Source organism: Rousettus aegyptiacus, unplaced genomic scaffold (genome assembly GCF_014176215.1).
Source record: "Rousettus aegyptiacus isolate mRouAeg1 unplaced genomic scaffold, mRouAeg1.p scaffold_m13_p_11, whole genome shotgun sequence".
Lineage (NCBI taxonomy): Eukaryota > Metazoa > Chordata > Mammalia > Chiroptera > Pteropodidae > Rousettus > Rousettus aegyptiacus.
Window position 1 is genome coordinate 87,920,556 of NW_023416286.1, and position 20,106 is coordinate 87,940,661.

The following is a 20,106-nucleotide window of genomic DNA, read 5'->3' on the forward strand; positions in this document are numbered from 1 at the left end:
GGGATATAAACTCTCTTCATTTGGTAAGCACCAAGAGAACTCGTTCATTTTAATGTTATTCAGTCTTGGCAAGACTTTTTTTTTATCACTTTTCTTCTTTCTTTTTTAATTTACTTCCTTTACTCACGTAGTATTAGAAAGTAAATTTTGTATATGTGTTATTCCTTGCAGCAATGTATAATTTTGAGATTTTTATCCCAAATCTGGAAGGGATAACCCTCCTGCAGTCTTGTAATTTTATTTTATTTTTTGAATTCTCATGTTTCATCGTAAGCCACTTCTGTTTATTTTAATTCTTAGCTGCTCATATTCACATATATATTGCTTTTCATGTACTAGGGCATCTGCAACTTGGCACCTATGGTGAACTGGTATATACAACATGAAAATGGAAGAAAACACAGTGTAGTTTATCCACAGTCATTACTGAGACTTATTTGTATGCACTGCCATATTGTGAAACACAGAATTTTATTTCGAGAACTCAATTTATATGCCTACCCACTTGTTCCAAGGAGAATCTGTGATAGAAATGAGAGGCAAAAGACTTGAAATGTCAGAGGTGGAAGAAAATCTAAAGATGGTGAATCAAACTTTGCTCATTTTATAGACAAAAGAATAGGTCTTTTTCTGAATTCTTGTGTGGACATTGCAAATGAGATTTCTGTTGAATACAAGCAAACTTATTCTGAACTACCGAAACATGTTTAACAAAAGAAATTAAAGGTTCAGAGAGAAAGAGAGAGAGAGAGAGAATTATTGATAGATACCCAACATGTAAATATTGAATTTCTTCTGTCTTGATTTTAGATGAGGCATGAATAGAATCAATAGTGAATATAAAAATATCAATATTGAATAGCCTGGGGTTCTTAAAGAGAAACATTAGCCAAAATTTGATTATTGATTCTTAGCCCCTTCATCTACATGGTGAGTACAAAAAAGACTGCATAAACACAAGCTGTTCTTTGAGTGGTTCTTGCGATGTGGGTGACATGACCACCACGGAGTTCATTTCGAGGGCTGTGTTGTGAGGATCTACCCTCTAGAGGTGCAAGGCAGGGTAAGCAGAACTTCATTCAGTGAAGAGGAGAGAAGAGTTTGATATATATCTACTGCGTTGATAGGGACATAATAGACTTGAGTGTGCCCTCCACCAGGGAAATCTAGAGAGATAGAGAACATGAGAAATGGGATGGCTAGCTGGTGTGGCAGGTGAATGAAGAAGAAATGCCACTGTTGGAAATGGCATGTACTCTAGAGTTTGTACAACTGAAGTGGATAGCTCTCATGAATCAGAGTATGCTTTAGACATCTGGCAGGCCTTGAAAGAGCAAAACTTGTTTACATCGGGACAAGGCGACAACATTAGTATCTCCCTTAACGCTCCTGCAATTGCTTCAACACTACTGTGGCCACAAAATTTAGCTAAATGGATGAGAAGTTCTGAAAGTATAAAGAGAAAAACAACACCATCCTTTCCTCCTGCAAGAAGCCAGCAAGTGTCCTATCTCCCAAAAGACGGAGTGAATCTAATTTTCGATCACTTGTGAATTTTGATTGCTATGAGAAATAGAAGTATGTAATATCTGAATTGAAAATGTGTTGATTCTTAATGCAACAATGAGACCTTTTATTATAGTAGTAAGCCAGAAAAGGCATGGGCTGCCTGAGTTTTCAACCCAAGGATAAAGGAAGAACTTTATCACTAAACACATTTTTAAAAGACAACAAGAGAGAAAAATAAAGATGTTTTCTGATTATATCCACAAGTCTTGGTTGCTCAATACACCATTAGACGGTACAAACCATTTGTGCTTTCAACAACAAAAATGTAGAAATACGTATGTTTGGAGGAAGTAAAATTTACAAGAGTCCATTAGACTCAAGTGCATCATGAAAAAACTACTGCTTTATTGCTCAAATCCTGTCTCTGAATCAGCATTAACTCTTCATATGGTGGACAACACATTCTAGTCAATTTAGTGCACTTTCTAACTCCAAATAAGTATTGTTTCAGGCAATTCAGGATTTATAATTCAGTCTTTTAAAGGTAAATAGTCATTTCACAATTCTTTCTCCTTTTTTTGCCTTTGTTCTTAGGCTGATTTCAGTTCCCAGGAATTGAGAGTACAGATGGTTTTGTCTGGGGATTGGGTGGGTGGGAAGACCCTTCCCTACCCTTCTTAATTATTTTGAACTGATCTAATAATCAAACTGACATAAGACAGATAAATTGAAAAAAAAATATTTTTTTCATATAGAGGCCTCATAGATAGAGGATCTAATAAAATGACCAAAGCAGGAAGCTCTTATACTTTTTAGATAAAGAAACAAATTTATGAAGACCTAGCAAAACAAAGAAACAAAGGCTTGTGTACTAATCAGTGAAGACAGTAAGCAGTGTTTGCTGACTCGGGCATCTCGCCCCTGGATTTACTCTCTAGTCATAAGGCTGTCTGTCTACCTCTTGACTCAGAGAGGGTACTTTTCACACAAATTAATTTTTTGCTTTCAGAAAAATAAAGGAAGGTCTGAGTAGCTTTCTTATACTGACTATTTCTTAAGTAACATATTTATTAAATAAATGTGCCATAGTGGCATATTTTGGGGTAATCAAATGTTGCTCCCCGGCAGTTTGCTCTGGTTGGTTTCTGATGAAGTGTAGCTCATCTCCTTTCATCTTTGGGAGTGCGCTTCTCACCTCTCTGATCTACTGCTGAAGTAACTAGGTGAACTCGCATTCCCTTGGGTCACCAATTCTAAATATTTAATATTCCTTGCTCTAGCATTGAGGGTCTTCCTCAGGACCATTAGTTAAGTGGTCTGTCCTGTGGCAAGCTACACCCATCACTCTGGGATAACTGTGCTTTTTGGATGTTGCATTTTTTTTTTTTACAAATTGAAGTAAGACTTTTTGCAGAAAAGAGTATGATTCGCTAAAGGCTCAGATGATTAGCATTTTTTAGTAACAAAGTATTTTTTGATTAAGCTATGGGGACTTTTTAGACATAATGCCATGGCACACTGAATAAACTACATACAGTATAGTGCGAACATAGCTTTTATATGCACTGGTAAACCAAAAAAAAATTAAAAAGTGAAACTCACTTTATTGCAATTTTTGCTTTACTGTTGTGGTCTGAAACTAAACCTATAATGTCTCTGAGGTATGCCTTGTAGTTATTATTTTTTTTTTTCAAAATGATTGGTAAAGCTACCAAGTTGGTACTGGATTAAATCTCTCAAACATATGATTCTGACTTGACAAGTTGATTCTGTTAACTCAGATACATAACTCACTTTCACTTCCCAAATATGGAAGCTATCATACAGTTTGATCGTTCTGAAATAGCATGATTGAAAAAAAAAAAAATCATCATCGTTCTGATCTAAGTTCTGATCTAAGACTTGATTATTTCTTGTGGATAAAAGAGCTTATAAAATTTACAAAAGTTGAAAAGAAATGTATTTTTCCGAGGATCTATTATAAAGCAATTACATTGTTCAAAAATTACTATTTTGGGATTTTTCCACCAGGTTTTATTTCAAACAATATCAAGCTTACTGGAAGTTAATAGAATAATCAGTCAATACACATACTTCCTTCACCTAGATTCACTAATTATTAACATTTTCCTTGTTTATTTTATCTCTATATGTAAATATTGCTTTGTTGATCCACTTAAAAGTAAAAGTAGCAAATTTTGATGCTTTACTCTTAAGTATTTCATCATGTATTTTCTAAATTCATTGCTTTAAATAGCTACATTATCATTATTATATTCAAGAAAATTAATGTTTGTACAGTTACATTACCTAATATAGAATTTCTTCTATATAAATCTTTCCAAATTTTCCAATAATATCATAGTAGTCGCTCTTAATTTCTACTAGTAAATTTTTGAGGATTTTCTCACTTGTAGGTGATAGATATTCAATTCCAACTAAAGTATAAAAAAATAAATATATTAGCTCATATAACTGAGAGACTATGGGTAGATTTCAGTAGTCTATCTAAGAGTTCAACATCATCATCATCATCACCATCATCATCACCATCATCATCATCTCTTTCTCTCTCTCTCTTCCTTCAGCTTTCCATTTTACCCTTTTATCTGTTCTTTATGTCATTCTCAGACAGAATTTCTCTATACTATGCTAATGTAACTTACATCATTCTTCCATTTCTTTACAAGTAAAAATAAAAATGCTTCTCATCTATCAATCATCTCAAGGTTTTATTTTCCCTGGCCAAGTCTACCTTTGGGTGATAGTCTCATTCCTGAAACGATCATGTGGTCCAGGCCGGGAGCCCAGGTCTATTCCTGAGTCAATTGTGAAGTTAACTCAGCCTAAAGCATGAGACTGAGAAGGAAACACAGTTATTCAAAAGAAAAAAAAATTCAGATCAATTTAAAAACAGTGGGAAGTATCAATAACAGCCTTGAGCTATGAATGTAAAGACGAGTAAATGTTCCGAGTCAAGTTCACGCTGTGTAGTCGGAGAGACAAACACATAAACAAATGCACACGGGATCACATGTCGCATGCCCTAATAAAGGTATCATTCGAAGCGAAGTCACAGCATTAAAATATTTACTTAGATGTGTTTCAATTCAAAATATCCACTTTTACGTGTGAAAATACTTCTGCCCTTTATTCAAATAAAGTATAACTATATAATTACCACTTCTTTGGGGTTGAGAATTGTATTTTATATTAAGCAGCTGAAAGACTCCAGAGTAAGCTGTCTCGAGGTCAAAGAGTGAAAAGTCCATTATTTCAGTTCTACATTTGAACACCTATTATTTCCAGTCGTTCTACTAAGCAGTGGAATAAAAGATGGTCCTTGCTTTCAAGAAGCTTAAAGTTCAGTAAGGCTGCGATAGAAAATCGCCTCGGTTGCGATGTCTTTCCTTATTTATGGGTCCCAGAGCTTATTCTTCTCCTTGACTTCCTCTATTTCTCATTTTCTGTCACTGCCCTGAATGCTCTTGGCACCTATTTTTGTCTGATTTCTGTGTGAGATGTGTCTTCTTGGTTCTTGGATGTCTACCTAAACTTTGACCCCTACGCTTTCCTGATCCCAGTTCCTTAAGTATGTACACTGCTTTGCTTCTCCAAACGTTTTTGACTCATCGGTGCGAATGCCTTTGCGTGATAATGTTTTTAAAAGCTCAAAGCAGAACTAATAAAATAAATGTTTTATTTTACCCTTCCACAGTAATAACAATAAATCAAAAAGTAATACTATAATCTTAATTATGACATCTTGTCTATGTTAGCCAACAAGTTTGAGATATAACTGCTTTTTTTTGGCCCAAATCCTGCTTGATAAACCCATTATTTTAAATTATCATTTTTATAGCTTTTTATTGCTAGAAGTAACATTATTTTGTATTCTTTTATACATGTGCCTTAATGTCTAACTCTATCCATTTTCTTGGAATAAATTATCAGAATAAAGTTTATAAAATGGATAAAAATGGGATAAATTAATAAAAATGTTTAAAGCTTTCATTAATATTGGCAAATTAGTCTCTCACAAGGACTAGTTTTCACTCATATGAACAGCCTATGAAAATGTTTTTCCTAATTCCTTATTATTTATTTTTCAAATATCTGCAAAGTTGAAAGGCAAAGATAGTTTTATTAGTTACGATTTGTAATTTTTTGATTATTTGTGACAGTGAACATATATAGTCTATACACTGAATTTCTCTCTACATTAAATATTTATTGTTACTTTTGTCTTAGGTATATATTAGGAAGTTAGTGCTGATTTTACCAATTTATATCTACCTTGAGCAACATATAAATACTAATCTATTATCAAATATATTTAAAATAAATATTTCTCTATTTTACTTTATTGGCTTTTATGTATTATTCTATTTAATTTTTTGGTTTAAACATAAACATATAAATGTCTTGATGGTTGGATTCCTTTCAACTCATTTTTTATATCATGAAATGCTACTCAGATGACATATACTGATATTTTTGCATCAAACAAAAATATATGCACATTTATGTTTAAATATTTCAGTGAATAATGGAGATAATTTTGTTACACACTAAGGCAATGGTTAGATTTACCATAAAAGTAGCTAATGATGGACGATTGTAAGAACAATCCAATGTTTCAGGATTGTAGAAGTGAATTACTTCCCCTTTTTAATATCTACCACTAAATGATCTCATTTGTATTTTGGTAAAAGTGAAGGACAACAAGTCTATGTAATGTAGATATATAATTTCAAAAACTCATCCTTATTAGAGTGTGGAGTTGTAATTGGGTTGACATTACTTTCATGAGCCTTTTCAATTATCTTCACTGTCTCTCTGTCATTAAAACCTCTTCCACCACAATTACCCCCTAATAATTTTAAATTTGACAGTAATATCTACGTTAAGAGCGTGTTAACACTGATTAAGTGGATAATCCACCTGTGTGGTGTTCTTCCTGACAGCTTAACCAGGAAGCTTATAAACAGAGTTGTCAAATAGTCAGAGGTCACAATGACTTGATGACTACCTTGTGACTTCTAAACACCTAGCACGGTGTTTTCTTTTGCACCGTTGAGACTTTGTGGGATATCTAATGTGTAATTAAGGAGGTTAGTAAATAAAAGATGTTTCTTTTCCTTAAAATTAAAGAAATTAAGAGAAATTTCTTCTTCCTTTATTCTAAATACTATTTATATCTGTCAGCCTTGTCAACCCAAAGAAAGGAGATAAACTGAAGCAAATTGAAATTATCAAAAATTGAGTTAATTTAGGAATAACAGGGGAATTATAATACTGGAAAAGCATGCTGTAGCAAGCTATAAATGAGTTAGCTGAGGGTTTGGGGGGCAGGGGTGGGGAGGCTGTATTTACGAGCAAGGAGGGCAAAATGGGGGAGTCCAGTCAGAGTCCAAGCAGTAAGTTCATTGGTTTGAGAATGAGGAGAAATTGCTGGTAAATGTTCATCGGTCAGATATAAGTCTCCATATTCTGTAAATCAGGCATTTAATGAAAATCAGTCTCTCAGTTCTTAAATTCTGTTCTTCTGAGGGCTCATGCATGAGATTTTCCATTTCATATCCTCTGGCTTCATTTTAGATTGAAATCCTTTCACAGCTTCTATTCAATTTAGCTTCTTGGCAGGCAGACACCTGCAAATTTGATTTTTATATCTAGTACTGTCCATCATGGCTTGCTCTGAGTACAGAAGGGGATCAAGTTTGAAAAAAAGAATTCTACTAAATCTCAAACTTCACTGGATAAAAGGAAGACCAAAATGAGGTAACCTACTCATATTGGTGAAAACTAATACTGGCAGAGGAACACACTAGGACATACAAGTACCCAGATGGCTGAGGTGAAGCCGTAGACTGACTGAGGAGTACAAGCTGTGGAGTGAGCAGGGCAAGGAAAAGTCTGTGAGGTGAGTAGCTCATCCAAGCTGTCTTCTTCTAAGCATATTACCTAAATGACAGAAAACATCAGTTTTGGGATAACATTGTGCTGCAGGCTAATTTGACACCATCATCCTCACTGCATGTTGTAAAAATGGAAGATGCATATAGCTATATCTATTTGAAAAAGAAAGAAAAGAATTATTTTTCATATGTAAACACAGTCTTTAGAGTAATGCTCAACACAGCAATTTTGCAAACAGGTTTTGTAAAGCAGCCTTTGAAAATCCATCCAGTAATAACTAATGTCTTTAGAAAACCAAATTTACATCAAAGGAGACATTTGTTTACTATAAACTCTCCTCATGATACACTTTTAGCTGTCATCATCTTTGTTGTCAAAGATTCTTTGATGTGTCAATTGTTAACAGCCAGAAGCCTGAGGCTTTGGAAATTTGCTCTAGTGTTTCTTATCAACTGTGTTTCTTCTAAGATCAAAGGACCTTTTCACATGGAGAGCTCATATACTGTAGATGTTAAAAAATTTATTTAGCTCATTATAGGCTTATTTCACAACTAATATCTAATAACAAGAAAGATTGAAAATTTTTGTAAACACACAGAGCGCGTATGAAAAACAAGAAACTATATTACGAAAAGAAATTTCAAGTTATCTTTTGAAGAAAAATGAAACATAAATGGAACATATAGACAAGGCGACAAGACTGTGGAAGATAAGATATTGAGCTTAACTTTGATTTAGAGGGGAATTTTAGAATCATAAAAATAGCATGCATTTAAAACACACAAAGTAGAATGCAAAATTACTTTCACTCATTAAAATGCAACTGAGATTTTGTTAGTTTTTATTGGAATGTCACTCAGTGTGTCACCTCTAAAACTCTATAAGATCATTAAATGGGTTTTTGCACAGATTTTAGGTGCAAGCTCAAATTCATTTCTAAACACGGATTTTGGCTTCACAATACTGACAGAAATGTGGCTTTCATGGTTTCCTGTAGGTTGTTGAAGCTGTAAACTGTTCCAGGAGTTACCATATGTGTTGGCATCTCTCTCTAATCCAGTTTTGAAGGACAAACTAAATCTAATGTAAAACCTTTAAATATGAGATTGTAGTATCTTCTAAAAATAAAATTAAAAAGTAAAATAAATAAAGTCAATGATGTTTATTGTAGCTTCCAGAGGAGGGGGTGGGGTGTGGGGAGGGAGAGAGAAAGAAAGAGAGAGACTTAAATTCTTGTTTTCTTAGGGTGATAATAGTGAAATTGTGAAAGTAGAAGTGGTTCATTAAAAGAGCAGCAACAGCATCCAATTTCATCTCTGCTTATTTTCTTAAATAAACACCATGCCATTTTACTTGGGTATTTGAGGCGGTTAATATAAACCTTACTTGTTCTAAATCGATGATCATACATCCCTATGTGAAAACCCCAGCTAAGTCATATGAAACATATTCAACAATTATGCTTCATCTATGAAACTTTTAAAAAAATGATTTAAAAATTAAAAAAAAAACAATTTCAAAATCTCAAAAGCAATTTCAGAGGAATAAAATTTATAATTCATATTGTATGCCAACCATAGAACAACATTAACTATGACACGAGGTCTAAATGTGAACCGGGGAAACACTATAAGACATTTAAAGATGGACGAGAACTGACCAATAATTTTTAACATCCACCTCCCTGCAATTAGCCTTAAATAAACAATGCTACTGTGTTAATAATCTAAGGAAGTCAGATGAAAAGGCAGAGTGAGTCATTAATTAAGCTGAAAGGAATGTAAAACACAGGGGAACCACCAAGACACTCTAATAGCTAATCAGCTGTTAAATACCCAATTTCTGTTTGATGAAAAGTGCTATGCTTGCCCCTCCTTTTCTCCTTGCTCTACTTCTTTGACTTTGCCTAGCTGATCCTACACCTCCCCGGTGAAGAACATAAAACAGAAAAATCAGAAATACAAAATTGAATTACTACTTAAAAGTTTGCCATTAAAAAAAAAAAAAAGCCTCAACATTTTAAATGCTTAGAAGTGATGTAGAGCATGGACTCCAATGAGACAAAGACAATCCCAGTCTTTGAAAAAGAAAAAGTCATTGCTAATTTTGTGTTTCCATTATTATCATCATCATTATTAGTATTTCTTGACCATTGGTACTCATTTTTTAGGAGATTTCCATACACGAATATCCATACAAGAATACAAGAATAATCAATTTATCAAAATTTGACCAAGTGATTACATGTTTATGGGCTTTGAAAACCACAGACCTGTAACTTCTTTCAAAAAACTAAGTTTTTTTCATTGAACAGCTTTGCATCTACAAGCTTTGTTTTCCCACATATAAAACAGAAAAATATCTACTATCAGTCCTGATTTAAAGTTTATATAACTAATATATTTAAGCATACTTTGATACGCTGTATTATTTTTTGCAGTATCAAATGCGTCTAAGGTAAGAAAAACTTCTTTCCCCTCCCTAGAGACACCACACCAATGACATGATTTGCTTTTGCCTGTGGTCACTGAGTAGAAGTGATGTGTATCATGTGAGCAGAAGTTCTGAGAAGTATCGTGTGGTTTTCCATTATATCTTTTTTTCCCCTTCCACAAGATTGATAATACCTCCGAGAGAGATGCCACATCAGCTGGGTACCAGAGTGAAACTGACACAGAGCAGAGCTGCAGCCAATTTAGGGTAGACATATGTCATGAGCAAGGAATAAGCCTTTGATTTTGTAAAGACAGGTAGGTAGTTGTTATAGCACCACAGGATGGACTATCCGAAAAGGTAGAAGCCCTTAGTACAGTGCTAGTGCGTCGTAAGTGTGGTAACTACGAAACTTTGATAATTTGAGTATTTTCTCCTCTCCCATTTCATGAGAAGGAAGTGGACCTAAAATTAAAAAAAAAAAAAAAAAAAAAAAAAAAAAAAAGATATTGTCCAGATTACAGAAGTCTGTTAGAAGAAGGAAAATTCTAGGGTGTAATAAAGATTCTTGGCTTGACCGATCGTTAGTCAGGCTCCTCTGAACCCTTTCCCCCTCAAAAGCCTCATCTGTGTATTACCTTGTAGTATCTAATTTTAGCAAGAATCCTACAAGGTCAGTTTAATGAGAAGTCGTCATGTGCGATATCTGATCACCCTAACCTGCCTTCAGCATGAATTGTTAGGTCTTCAGCTAGAATCTCGGTATTTCCTTAGTACTTCGCCATTCATCCTTTGCTTCCACCCCCACACTTGCTATTTGAGTATAAATCCCTGCTTGTTCTATTTGGAACAAGCCAAATATGTTGGAATTGAGCCCAATTTCATTCCGGTGTCTCTCTTCCTCTATTGCAATACTTTTTTAAAAAATAAAATCTATGTTCACTGCCTTAACTTCTTTCCAGCTCTGTTTTTTGTTTAACAGGTTTATGGTGAGTTCAGCACAGATTAATCCTAACATCAGATAGTAAGTTTTGCAGCTGAACAGGACTTACCATTTAATTCCAAACACTTCACTTGCCTTATTTTAGCAGTAGAGAAACTGACACTCCATGAGCTGAGGGATTTTCCTAATACCACTGAGCATTAAGAAAATACAGATGTAGAATCCAGCTAAAATTATTCTTAGGCACAGTGTTAGTAATGACCAATTACTAAAATATGACACTGTCCATATGCTTGAGACTAAATTAAATGCATCAGATGCTACATATTTGTGAATCATTTTTTTTAAAAGCTAACTTTTAAAATATCTGCTCACTAAGGTAGAGAAGTGGAAAACAAATTTTAGAAAGCCGTGGTTTACATTTTGTACCTGTGACATATTTCTCAATGTGGTTCATAAAACATGACACAACATATAGCTAGATAACCACACACGTGAAGAAGTTCAGGATAACAGATAAGTAGATTAGTTGCCTCATTTTTCTATGAGTATATAAACTCAGTGAAGTCTTATGAGGTACTGGGTCTTATTGGAAATATATGACCAATGGTGAAGGTTTGTGGTGCAGATAGAACAACCTAATGTAGAATTATTTTTTTTCTCTAAAAATATAAAGAAATCAGAAAATGCACACAAATAGATTTTAGTCATCTATTTAATGGTAACATAAAACGGAGGAAACAGTAAAGACTCAAGATTTTAAATTTTCCTTACAGAAGAGTATTGGGGGTGTGGGGAGATGATCTGCAATCAGTTTTACGGAATGTATGTGTGGGTTGCGCGTCTAGCCAAAAGGCTAAGAATTCAAACGACGTGAGAATGAGTAACTGCCTGGGGCTAAAGGCAGTTGGAGTGACAAACCTGAAGACCTGAGGAGCCTCAGCTAGAGTATGGGCTGATTCTTTCATGAGAATAAAGTTTTGTCTGTCTCTCGTCAACCTTTTATCTAAGGTATTTATCCAAATGCCTAAGAACAGCTTAAAAGAACAGGTGGTATGGCTGTTTATGTATTTTCTTGCTAATAAATTTCGTACATTTGGCGGAATTCAGTCTATGATTGACTTTCATCGTAACATATCGCTTGGTAATAAGCTTATGGATTGAGGAGGTAGTGAAAGCTGCCATGATTTGGTAAACATCCAAATTTCGGTGAGTAAACACAACAGAACTTTTTTTTTTTTAACCAAGGGCAATGGATTTTCTGCCATCGACAATGTTTGGCTTCGAAGACTGCCAAAAAAAAAGAAAAGCTAAGCTTAGAAGTAGAATAGATTAATTAGGTCCACATTCCACTGATCAAACATAGTCACATGGCCCCACACAGGATGAAGGATAATAGGAGATATTACCCCATGCCGACCACACTATATTCCATGAAGTACGACAAAATCCTTGATGGGAAAATATATCTTTCTGCGATGGTCTACTCCTCTGATCAGTCAATATCCTTGTAGCTTCTTCCAGCACCTGTTCACAATCCCTCTTCCTCAAGAAGAAAAATACTGTGAAGTGCACCTACTCTTTTTCCATCAGTGCAAGTGCAGGAGGTCAACATCCGTTTCAACAATCACCAATCAAAGTATTTCATATGCAGTCTCATGGTTGCTAGAATGAGCTGGAGTGGAGTATTTCCCTTCCCCAGGTCAAACAGGCTCGATAATACCCCAGTAAGTTAGATTTAGGTTAACTAATTTCTCATTAAGAAAAAACCTTGTTAAAAAGAAAAGAACAGAATGTTTTGTCATATTTCAAAGTGGTTTCTTTTCACGTTCCCCTACTATAAGCTCTGTGGCGGGGCAGAGAGGGGGTGTGAATTTTTCTCCATTCACTGTGGGAATCTAGTCACTTCTGCAGATAAAACTAACAATATTGTGGGAGAGGGGGTCCCTATGACTAGATCCGCATGGAGTTTTCCACGCCGAGCCTTCAGCAATTAATCAATTACACTTCAAGTTTTCCTCACCCAGCACCAGTTTCTGCAGTGGTTCCTTTTCAAGAATGTCTGCTTCAGTAAGCCGTGAACACTGGATTGCCTGTCTGTCTCTTCAGTGTTGGCAACAGAGGTTTGTCCTGTGTCCATCCATCTCTTACTGATTCAGGAAGCAGTTGATTTCCAGCCTGTTTAGCTTTTTACTTTTTGTTAGGACAGACCAGTGACTTCCAAACTTCTGTAAAAGAATCCTAAAACTAGAAGTCAAGGATCATATTTTTAAATTTTTGTCACAGGCCTGAATCTTCCAGAGCCTTGTAGCTCAGATATTTTGTACTCTTAAATTACTCTTTAGAGATTAGACATATATAATACTAGAATTTCACATTGCGTAGGTCTCAAATTTTCAGATAATTCTCTATTTTTTTTTATTTTGGCTTGTAGACTTGCTGGTTTTTTCTTAAGTCATTTCCTTTTTCAAACATTTAGCTAAATTACTACCAGAAATAATCAACAAACATTGACTTTTGTTTTTTAATCTACTACAACAGAGTTGCAAGTTTGGTAGACATATGGTCTACATCCCAAGTAATCTCTGTCACCTTTACCAAATATTTTACCACTAGACAACATGGGGCAGTTTCTGGAAATATCAGTATCCCAATTAGGTGTCAATTTCATATAGTTAAGGTAAGTACAGCTGATGAAAATAATATGCTCTAAAATTTCAGTCGTTTGCCATGACGGTTTATATTTGCTCTTATAAATATCAGTTGATGGTGGTGGAGAGGGTAATGAAGAAGTGCTGTGCTCAAGGCCGCAGTACAGCAGAAAAGGCTTCCGTTGTCAATGTGTGGCTCTCAAAGTCACCCTGGTCCCCATACACAGCAGGCACTAAAAAGAGAAAGGATGAGGAACCACATTTGGGTTCAGGCTTGGAAGTAGCATATATTACTCTCCACAATTTACACATATTTACATGGCTCCAGAAGATACATGTGGGCCTGAAAAAATAGCACGACACAATTGCCTCCATGCTTTCTGTTATTAAAAAGAAAGAAAGAAAGTTGTCTACGGTCTTGCTACCCTGACCAAGCTGGATCCCATCTGATCTTGAAAGCTAAGCAGGGTCAGGCCTGGTTAGTACTTGGATGGGAGACCACCTAGGAAGACCAGGTCCTGTAGGCTTAAAAAATAAAAAAAATAAGAGATCGTAAGATGACAAGGTCCTTGCAATCTGTGAGGTCAGCTAAGGGTTGCCTCCCCTAAAAGATAACTAACTAACTAACTAACTAAATAAATAAGAAATGTGAGAGCAGTAATGAGTCACAGCATATGAGATATAAATAGCATATTTATTAGAAGTACAATTCTTTCTAAATCTGAGTTCAGGTTGAGCATTTATTATAAGAATTCATCCAGAATGCTCTTGCAATAAATAGAGGCTTCATTGTATTTTCTATAGTGTCCTTCAATGTGGACCTGCTGTTAAAAAAATAATAATAGGAAAAAAAAAAACATTGAAAAATACAGTAATAGAAATCTTGCCTGCTGATGTACAGGCTTTGTTTGATGGAAAATACTCAACCATCTAGACTTGGAATGTAGACCTTTCAGGAATACTCCATCCATTTTCGGTTTTCAATGACATGTTACTAGTGTCAGTAAATTAGAGGTGATCACGCTGAGAAAGAAAGGAATAACAGATAGCCTATCGACTTTTAAGATCATATACACGTGGTTTAAAAGCCATCTGTGCAGAGGGCAGGGTATCATTTTCTTTTAGAGGTTAAGGATTCTACACAGACATTATTTGAATAAAATATCTCGCCATTTCTATATTAAATTTAGCCCCCAAAAATGCCATTCTAAGTAAACATTTTCCAAAATTTTCTACTGTCCTCTGACCACAGAAGAATAGATAAATGAGGGCCCAATCGAATCTTCTAGGGATTCTGGCTGTATTAGGTTATTATTAGGTAAAAGAAAAAAATCTTGATATATCATGAAGAACCTATAGGACACTATTGTTGATACTAAATTCTTAGTTTTAATCCATGGATTTTTCTAATATATTGAGTCATGGAAATGTAAAATATTTGAAAGTTTCAAGAGTTTAAAAATATCCGTGCATTGAGCCATAAGCTCTTTATCATCCAAATAAAATCATCTGTTAACATCGATGAACATTCAAAAGAATCGTTTGAAAAATATAGTTTTATATAACTAAAGGAGCTTATTTTTCTCCAAAGCTTTTCATTTTGTCAATTAAATATTACAGAACATATTTCAAAGTGATGCCATCGTCTGATTGCTTTCTATCTTTAATTATATACAGAACAAATTGTCTATTAGTTTATTGGTAGTTGGTGACAGAAAAGACATAAGTTTTATGTAAGATGTATATATGTTTTACCACATTATGCAGTAAAGTGAGACAATGAACAAAACTGGTACTAGTCACTAGGCAGAAGAAAACTTCAAAGCCTTGGGGATTGTTGGGAATGGAATCGCTTACCTGCATTTTGGAAAGTATTACCTGATGCATCCTGAGAATATTTATCCTGATGCCGACTCTTCCAGAAGACTTTAGGTAAGAGTGTTAATGACCATATTAAGTTCTTAGAGGTTAGCCTATTAATGATTATTACATATTGAGTCTCACATTATGGAAAGAAAGGTCAATAAAAGGTCAATAAAAACTTGTCAATGAACTTATGTTATTACTAAATGTTTGTTTTCCATATGAAAAATAGAATAATCTTTTTAAAAGAAAACCAGATTATGTCATTTTATTATTATTATTATATTTATAGTTATTTATGCTTACAGCACCTGGTCTTCCTAGGTGGTCTCCCATCCAAGTACTAAACAGGCCTGACCTTGCTTAGCTTCCAGGACCAGGCATCCGGTTTGTTCAGGGCAGTACGGCTGTCAACCATGGACTATGGCTCCACTGGGGCATGAGCTCAGGACCTTTTACAAGTAAAGCAGATGCACTAACCGCAGCACTATGGAACCACATCTGGAAGTTATGTCATTTTTATCTACAAAATTTCCCAAAGATTCCCCATCATTAAAACCCAAATTTTTAGCCATGGGCATTATAGACCTTACATGGTCTGACCCTTTTTTACTTCTCTGCCTTCATCTCAGATCATTCTTACTAAGTCATTCTGCTCTAGTGACAATGACCTTCTTGCAGTTATTAGGATTTTTCTAAATTATCTTGTCAAGGCCTTTGCAAATGCAGTTCCCTTTGCCTGTTATTAGTTTGCCAACAACAGCAAAAAATTAAACTGAAATATATTAATATTTCAAAATAATAGACTCTCTTCTCATACATTCTTACATTATTCATTCCATCATTCATTCTGATCTTTGTCCTGGTGACATTAGTTGTGTAATTTTCCTTCGTCATGCTCTAAAATAAGAGAACCCTGTTCTCCTACTCACTCTTCGCCACCATGACCTGCTCCATCTTTCCACAGAGCCCTATCACTATCTAAATTTATATGCATATATATTTCTTCTTTTTTGTCTCGTCCTCAGAACCTATTCTCTATGAGGGTTGGAACATCATCAGCTTGTTCACTGAGGAATCTGTAATTCTTATGATTCTGTCTAGAACTTATTAGAAGCTCCTTTTTGTTGTTGTCAAATGATCGAATTAATGAATGAATGAATAAAAATACAGAATGAAATGTCCAGTTGTGATGAATAAAATTTAAACTATATAAATAGATTTATAATTAATATTACTGATGTTATAAAAGAAAGTTTAAAAAAACTGTGATGGGATTTACACTGATAAAGGAAGATTTATCATAAATTATGTTGAGGAGAAGATATTTAGACAGTAACCTGGAAAATGAATGTCAATTATGCAGTAAGAGTGGAGGGAAGAGCATGTAAGAAAGGCGTAGAAGCCTATGCAGAAGCCTGAAGTTTGGGGGAAAGCCTAGAGGAAGATTTTTAATGAATGGGTTAACGATTTGCAAGAAGATTAGTTTGTCAACAAAAAATAAAATTAAACTAAAACACATTAACATCTCAAAATAATAAAAAACAAGAAAAGAAGTTTTAGTATTAAATATAATCGATTCTACATAAATATTTGCTGATGAGTTAGAGGACTTAAAATTACATGGGTTTAATACTGAATGGAGTTTTAATTTTTTTTTTTTTTTTTTTGTGAGGGGATACATTGCCCAATACTAAATATATATATTTTTTACTGAATGGCTAAGGTAAAATATACTTATTGTAAAACATTTGAAAAATATTAGTAAAGCATAAAGAATGAATATCTTTTATAATTCATAGTCAGTTTATAAACAGTCTTAAGTTGGTATTTTGGTATGATTATTTTACATGTTTTAATGTACTTGTCTCTAATGTCTATCGGTAGAATTATACGAAGCAATAAACATTCAAATAAATATGTTATCAATTTTATAAATTATTTATATATTTTGAAACATTTATTTTTTTCAATATATTGAAAACATTTGTAATGTTAAAAATATGCTCATATTAATTAAAATTTAATAACTATGATAATGTATCATATGGTATAACACATCATAACTAACCAGTTTCCTCTTAAAGATTTGCTTATTTAGACTTTTTCTATGTCAAACATAGGAAAAATGTGCTCAACAAATATTATTAAATACTGTATTAATTAAAATTGTAATAAATTTTCTGTGTACATATCCGATTAAATGTTTAAAATAAATACTTAGAAATGCAGCCATTGAATTCAAATACATAAACAGAGTAAAAAAATTCAATATGGGCTTTCTCTTATGAAACACATTTTCATAATAAAGTCAACATAAATTAACTGTTTTATACTATGTATTTTATACACTTCTTATAGCAAAAACATAGCCTAGATATAGTAACCATTGGAAGTGAACATTTCAAAAAAATCATTGTCCCAACAATATATATTATTATCACATTTGAAATGAGGTCTAAGATCTTAAGAATGGTTATAAAGTGTTTTGCCAATGATAATACTGGTGATGATAGGAAAAAAACAAGTTTGAATAAAAAGGAAAATGTTTTTAAATTCTTGGTTTTCTCAGTGGTGTTTAGACTACAGCAAAAATGTATGAATGTAAAAAGTACATTTATTGTTGTAATTCCTGGAAGAAAAATAACTGTGTTTGTTATACTGCATTATAAAAAATAATAGTTTCTCTGGGGAGAAAGTGTTTAGAAACTAAAAAGTCCAAACATTTCTATTTCTTAACCTCTTTTTCTAATTTTCTCTTTTTCATCAGAGTTTTTAACAAAAAGAAATTTCTTAGAAAAGTAAGTTTGCATTATAAATGACTCCTGTATTTATTTCCAAATTGACTTTCTAAATAAGAGAACCAAATTATTCTTTTACTGACAATACTGAGCTGGGCCATTTATCTGCTTTTTTTGCTTTTCAAATAATAACATTTTGAAAATATTAAATAATGAAAATATCTCAGCCATCTAATTTACATTTATTTGATTGCCGAGGTCCAATTTTTTTCTTTTACATTGAATCTATCATCATCTGCCCTTTAATAAATTAATTGTCCTATTTATAAAACTTATCCAGTTTTCTGTTCAGTTGTTGCTTTTTCAAATGGATCTCTTTATTAATACCTATTATTTAGACAGGAGAAAACATAAGAAAAATTATGTAACTATTTCTATGTCATCGGTAACAATGCGAACACACCCAATTCAGTCAAAAACACAATTTTACATGATACATGTTGAACTCTGTATTATGATTTTTAGATGATAAACATGTATTATTTTGGCAATATTAAATAACAGTGATGTTAGATGTATATATATTTGTTTCATCGTATGTTTACAAATGATTCAAATGCACATCCTAGCAACTCCAATGACTTTGAATGTACGGTGATCTTTCCCATTAGCTCTGGTATTACAGGTTCTATCAAGGCCTCGTCCCTTGTTGCTTTTGTGTCTTTTTGCAAGAAAAACAAAAGTAAAAAATGTCTCCTATTTCAATGCAATCAATCCATTTTAATAGCTGTACAACATCAATGACCACAGCTATTGTTTCTCATTAATTTCATGCTCATTTTAATATGCAGTAACATAAATATAATTATAAATTCATTAGGTGTTAATTCATGCATACTTTCCCCCATTTTTCAATAGCAAATCTAATTTCCATTTACTAATATTCTTGGGCCTCCACAATATCTTTTCGATGTATCACAGCTGATAAATTTCCCATTGGACTAATTATCTCACATATATTTATCAAGACCTGAAAAAATACGTAGTTTCTATCAAATACAATACTGAACTGCAGTATGAAGCCTAGTAGTTGTAATATGATTAAAAAGACTGTATGAAATATATACGTCTCCATATGTAAAATACAACAAAAATAAGTTTTAATAGACTACTTACTGAGGCTGACAAAACACAATGTGGATTAATAATAGTTGAAAATAAAGAAAACTTTCTAAGAAATAGACACGTGTTTCAGACTTACAGAGAGATTCGTAATTGTACCCTAGCTGGAGGTATGGTCATATATTCTGGAAGACTACATTTTTTTTCACACTGTATTTGTATTTGGATAACAACTTAAAATAAATACTAAGGAGAAATTGGAAGGAAAATTCATTCTCAAAGGTTGTGATAGAAGGAGAAAAGCCAACGTACTTTTTCTAGGAGCAGTTTTAGGAGGATATGTGGTGGATCTCACAGAATAAGCGGCATTTTGGCAGAGCTATCCTGGCCCAGTTCCCACCAGTTCCCCAACAGACCTTGATTAAATTCAAAGTGTGAAAGTGTCACCGAATGAGACAAACGGAAGCCAGCAGGGTACTTTAATTAAGGCACAGACATAATGAAACAAACAAAACAAAACCAAGTTCATAAAATCACATTCTAAAAAAGAAAAAAAATATATGTAAAACTAGATTTCTTAAAGATGTAGCCTGAAGATGTCTTTTGGAGCGCTGTTCACTTTTAGCCCGAGAGCCATGATTGACTCAGGCTAATCTCCCTTCCTATTTGCTCAGCTCACACATCAGTCTGCCTTTGAGACAGAAGTGACTTTTTGACTCCTGCACAAGCTTCTCTTCTTCTCTCTCTTTTTTTTTTTTTTTTTTCCATTACTGATGAGATTATTCTGAAAAGAAATAAATTCTATTGACATTCAACTGTACATATTTAAAGTGTATGTAGTTTAAAATATGTATTTATATCTATAAAACCATCACCACAATTAAGAAAATGAATATTTCCATCACTCCAAAAGTTACTTTTT

The 20,106-nt window shown here is 33.6% G+C and overlaps 1 pseudogene; it reads left to right on the forward strand.

Annotated features, from left to right (window-relative positions):
* Positions 1–13,866: 13,866 nt before the first annotated feature.
* On the forward strand, positions 13,867–13,985 carry LOC118609536 (annotated as a pseudogene).
* Positions 13,986–20,106: the final 6,121 nt, after the last annotated feature.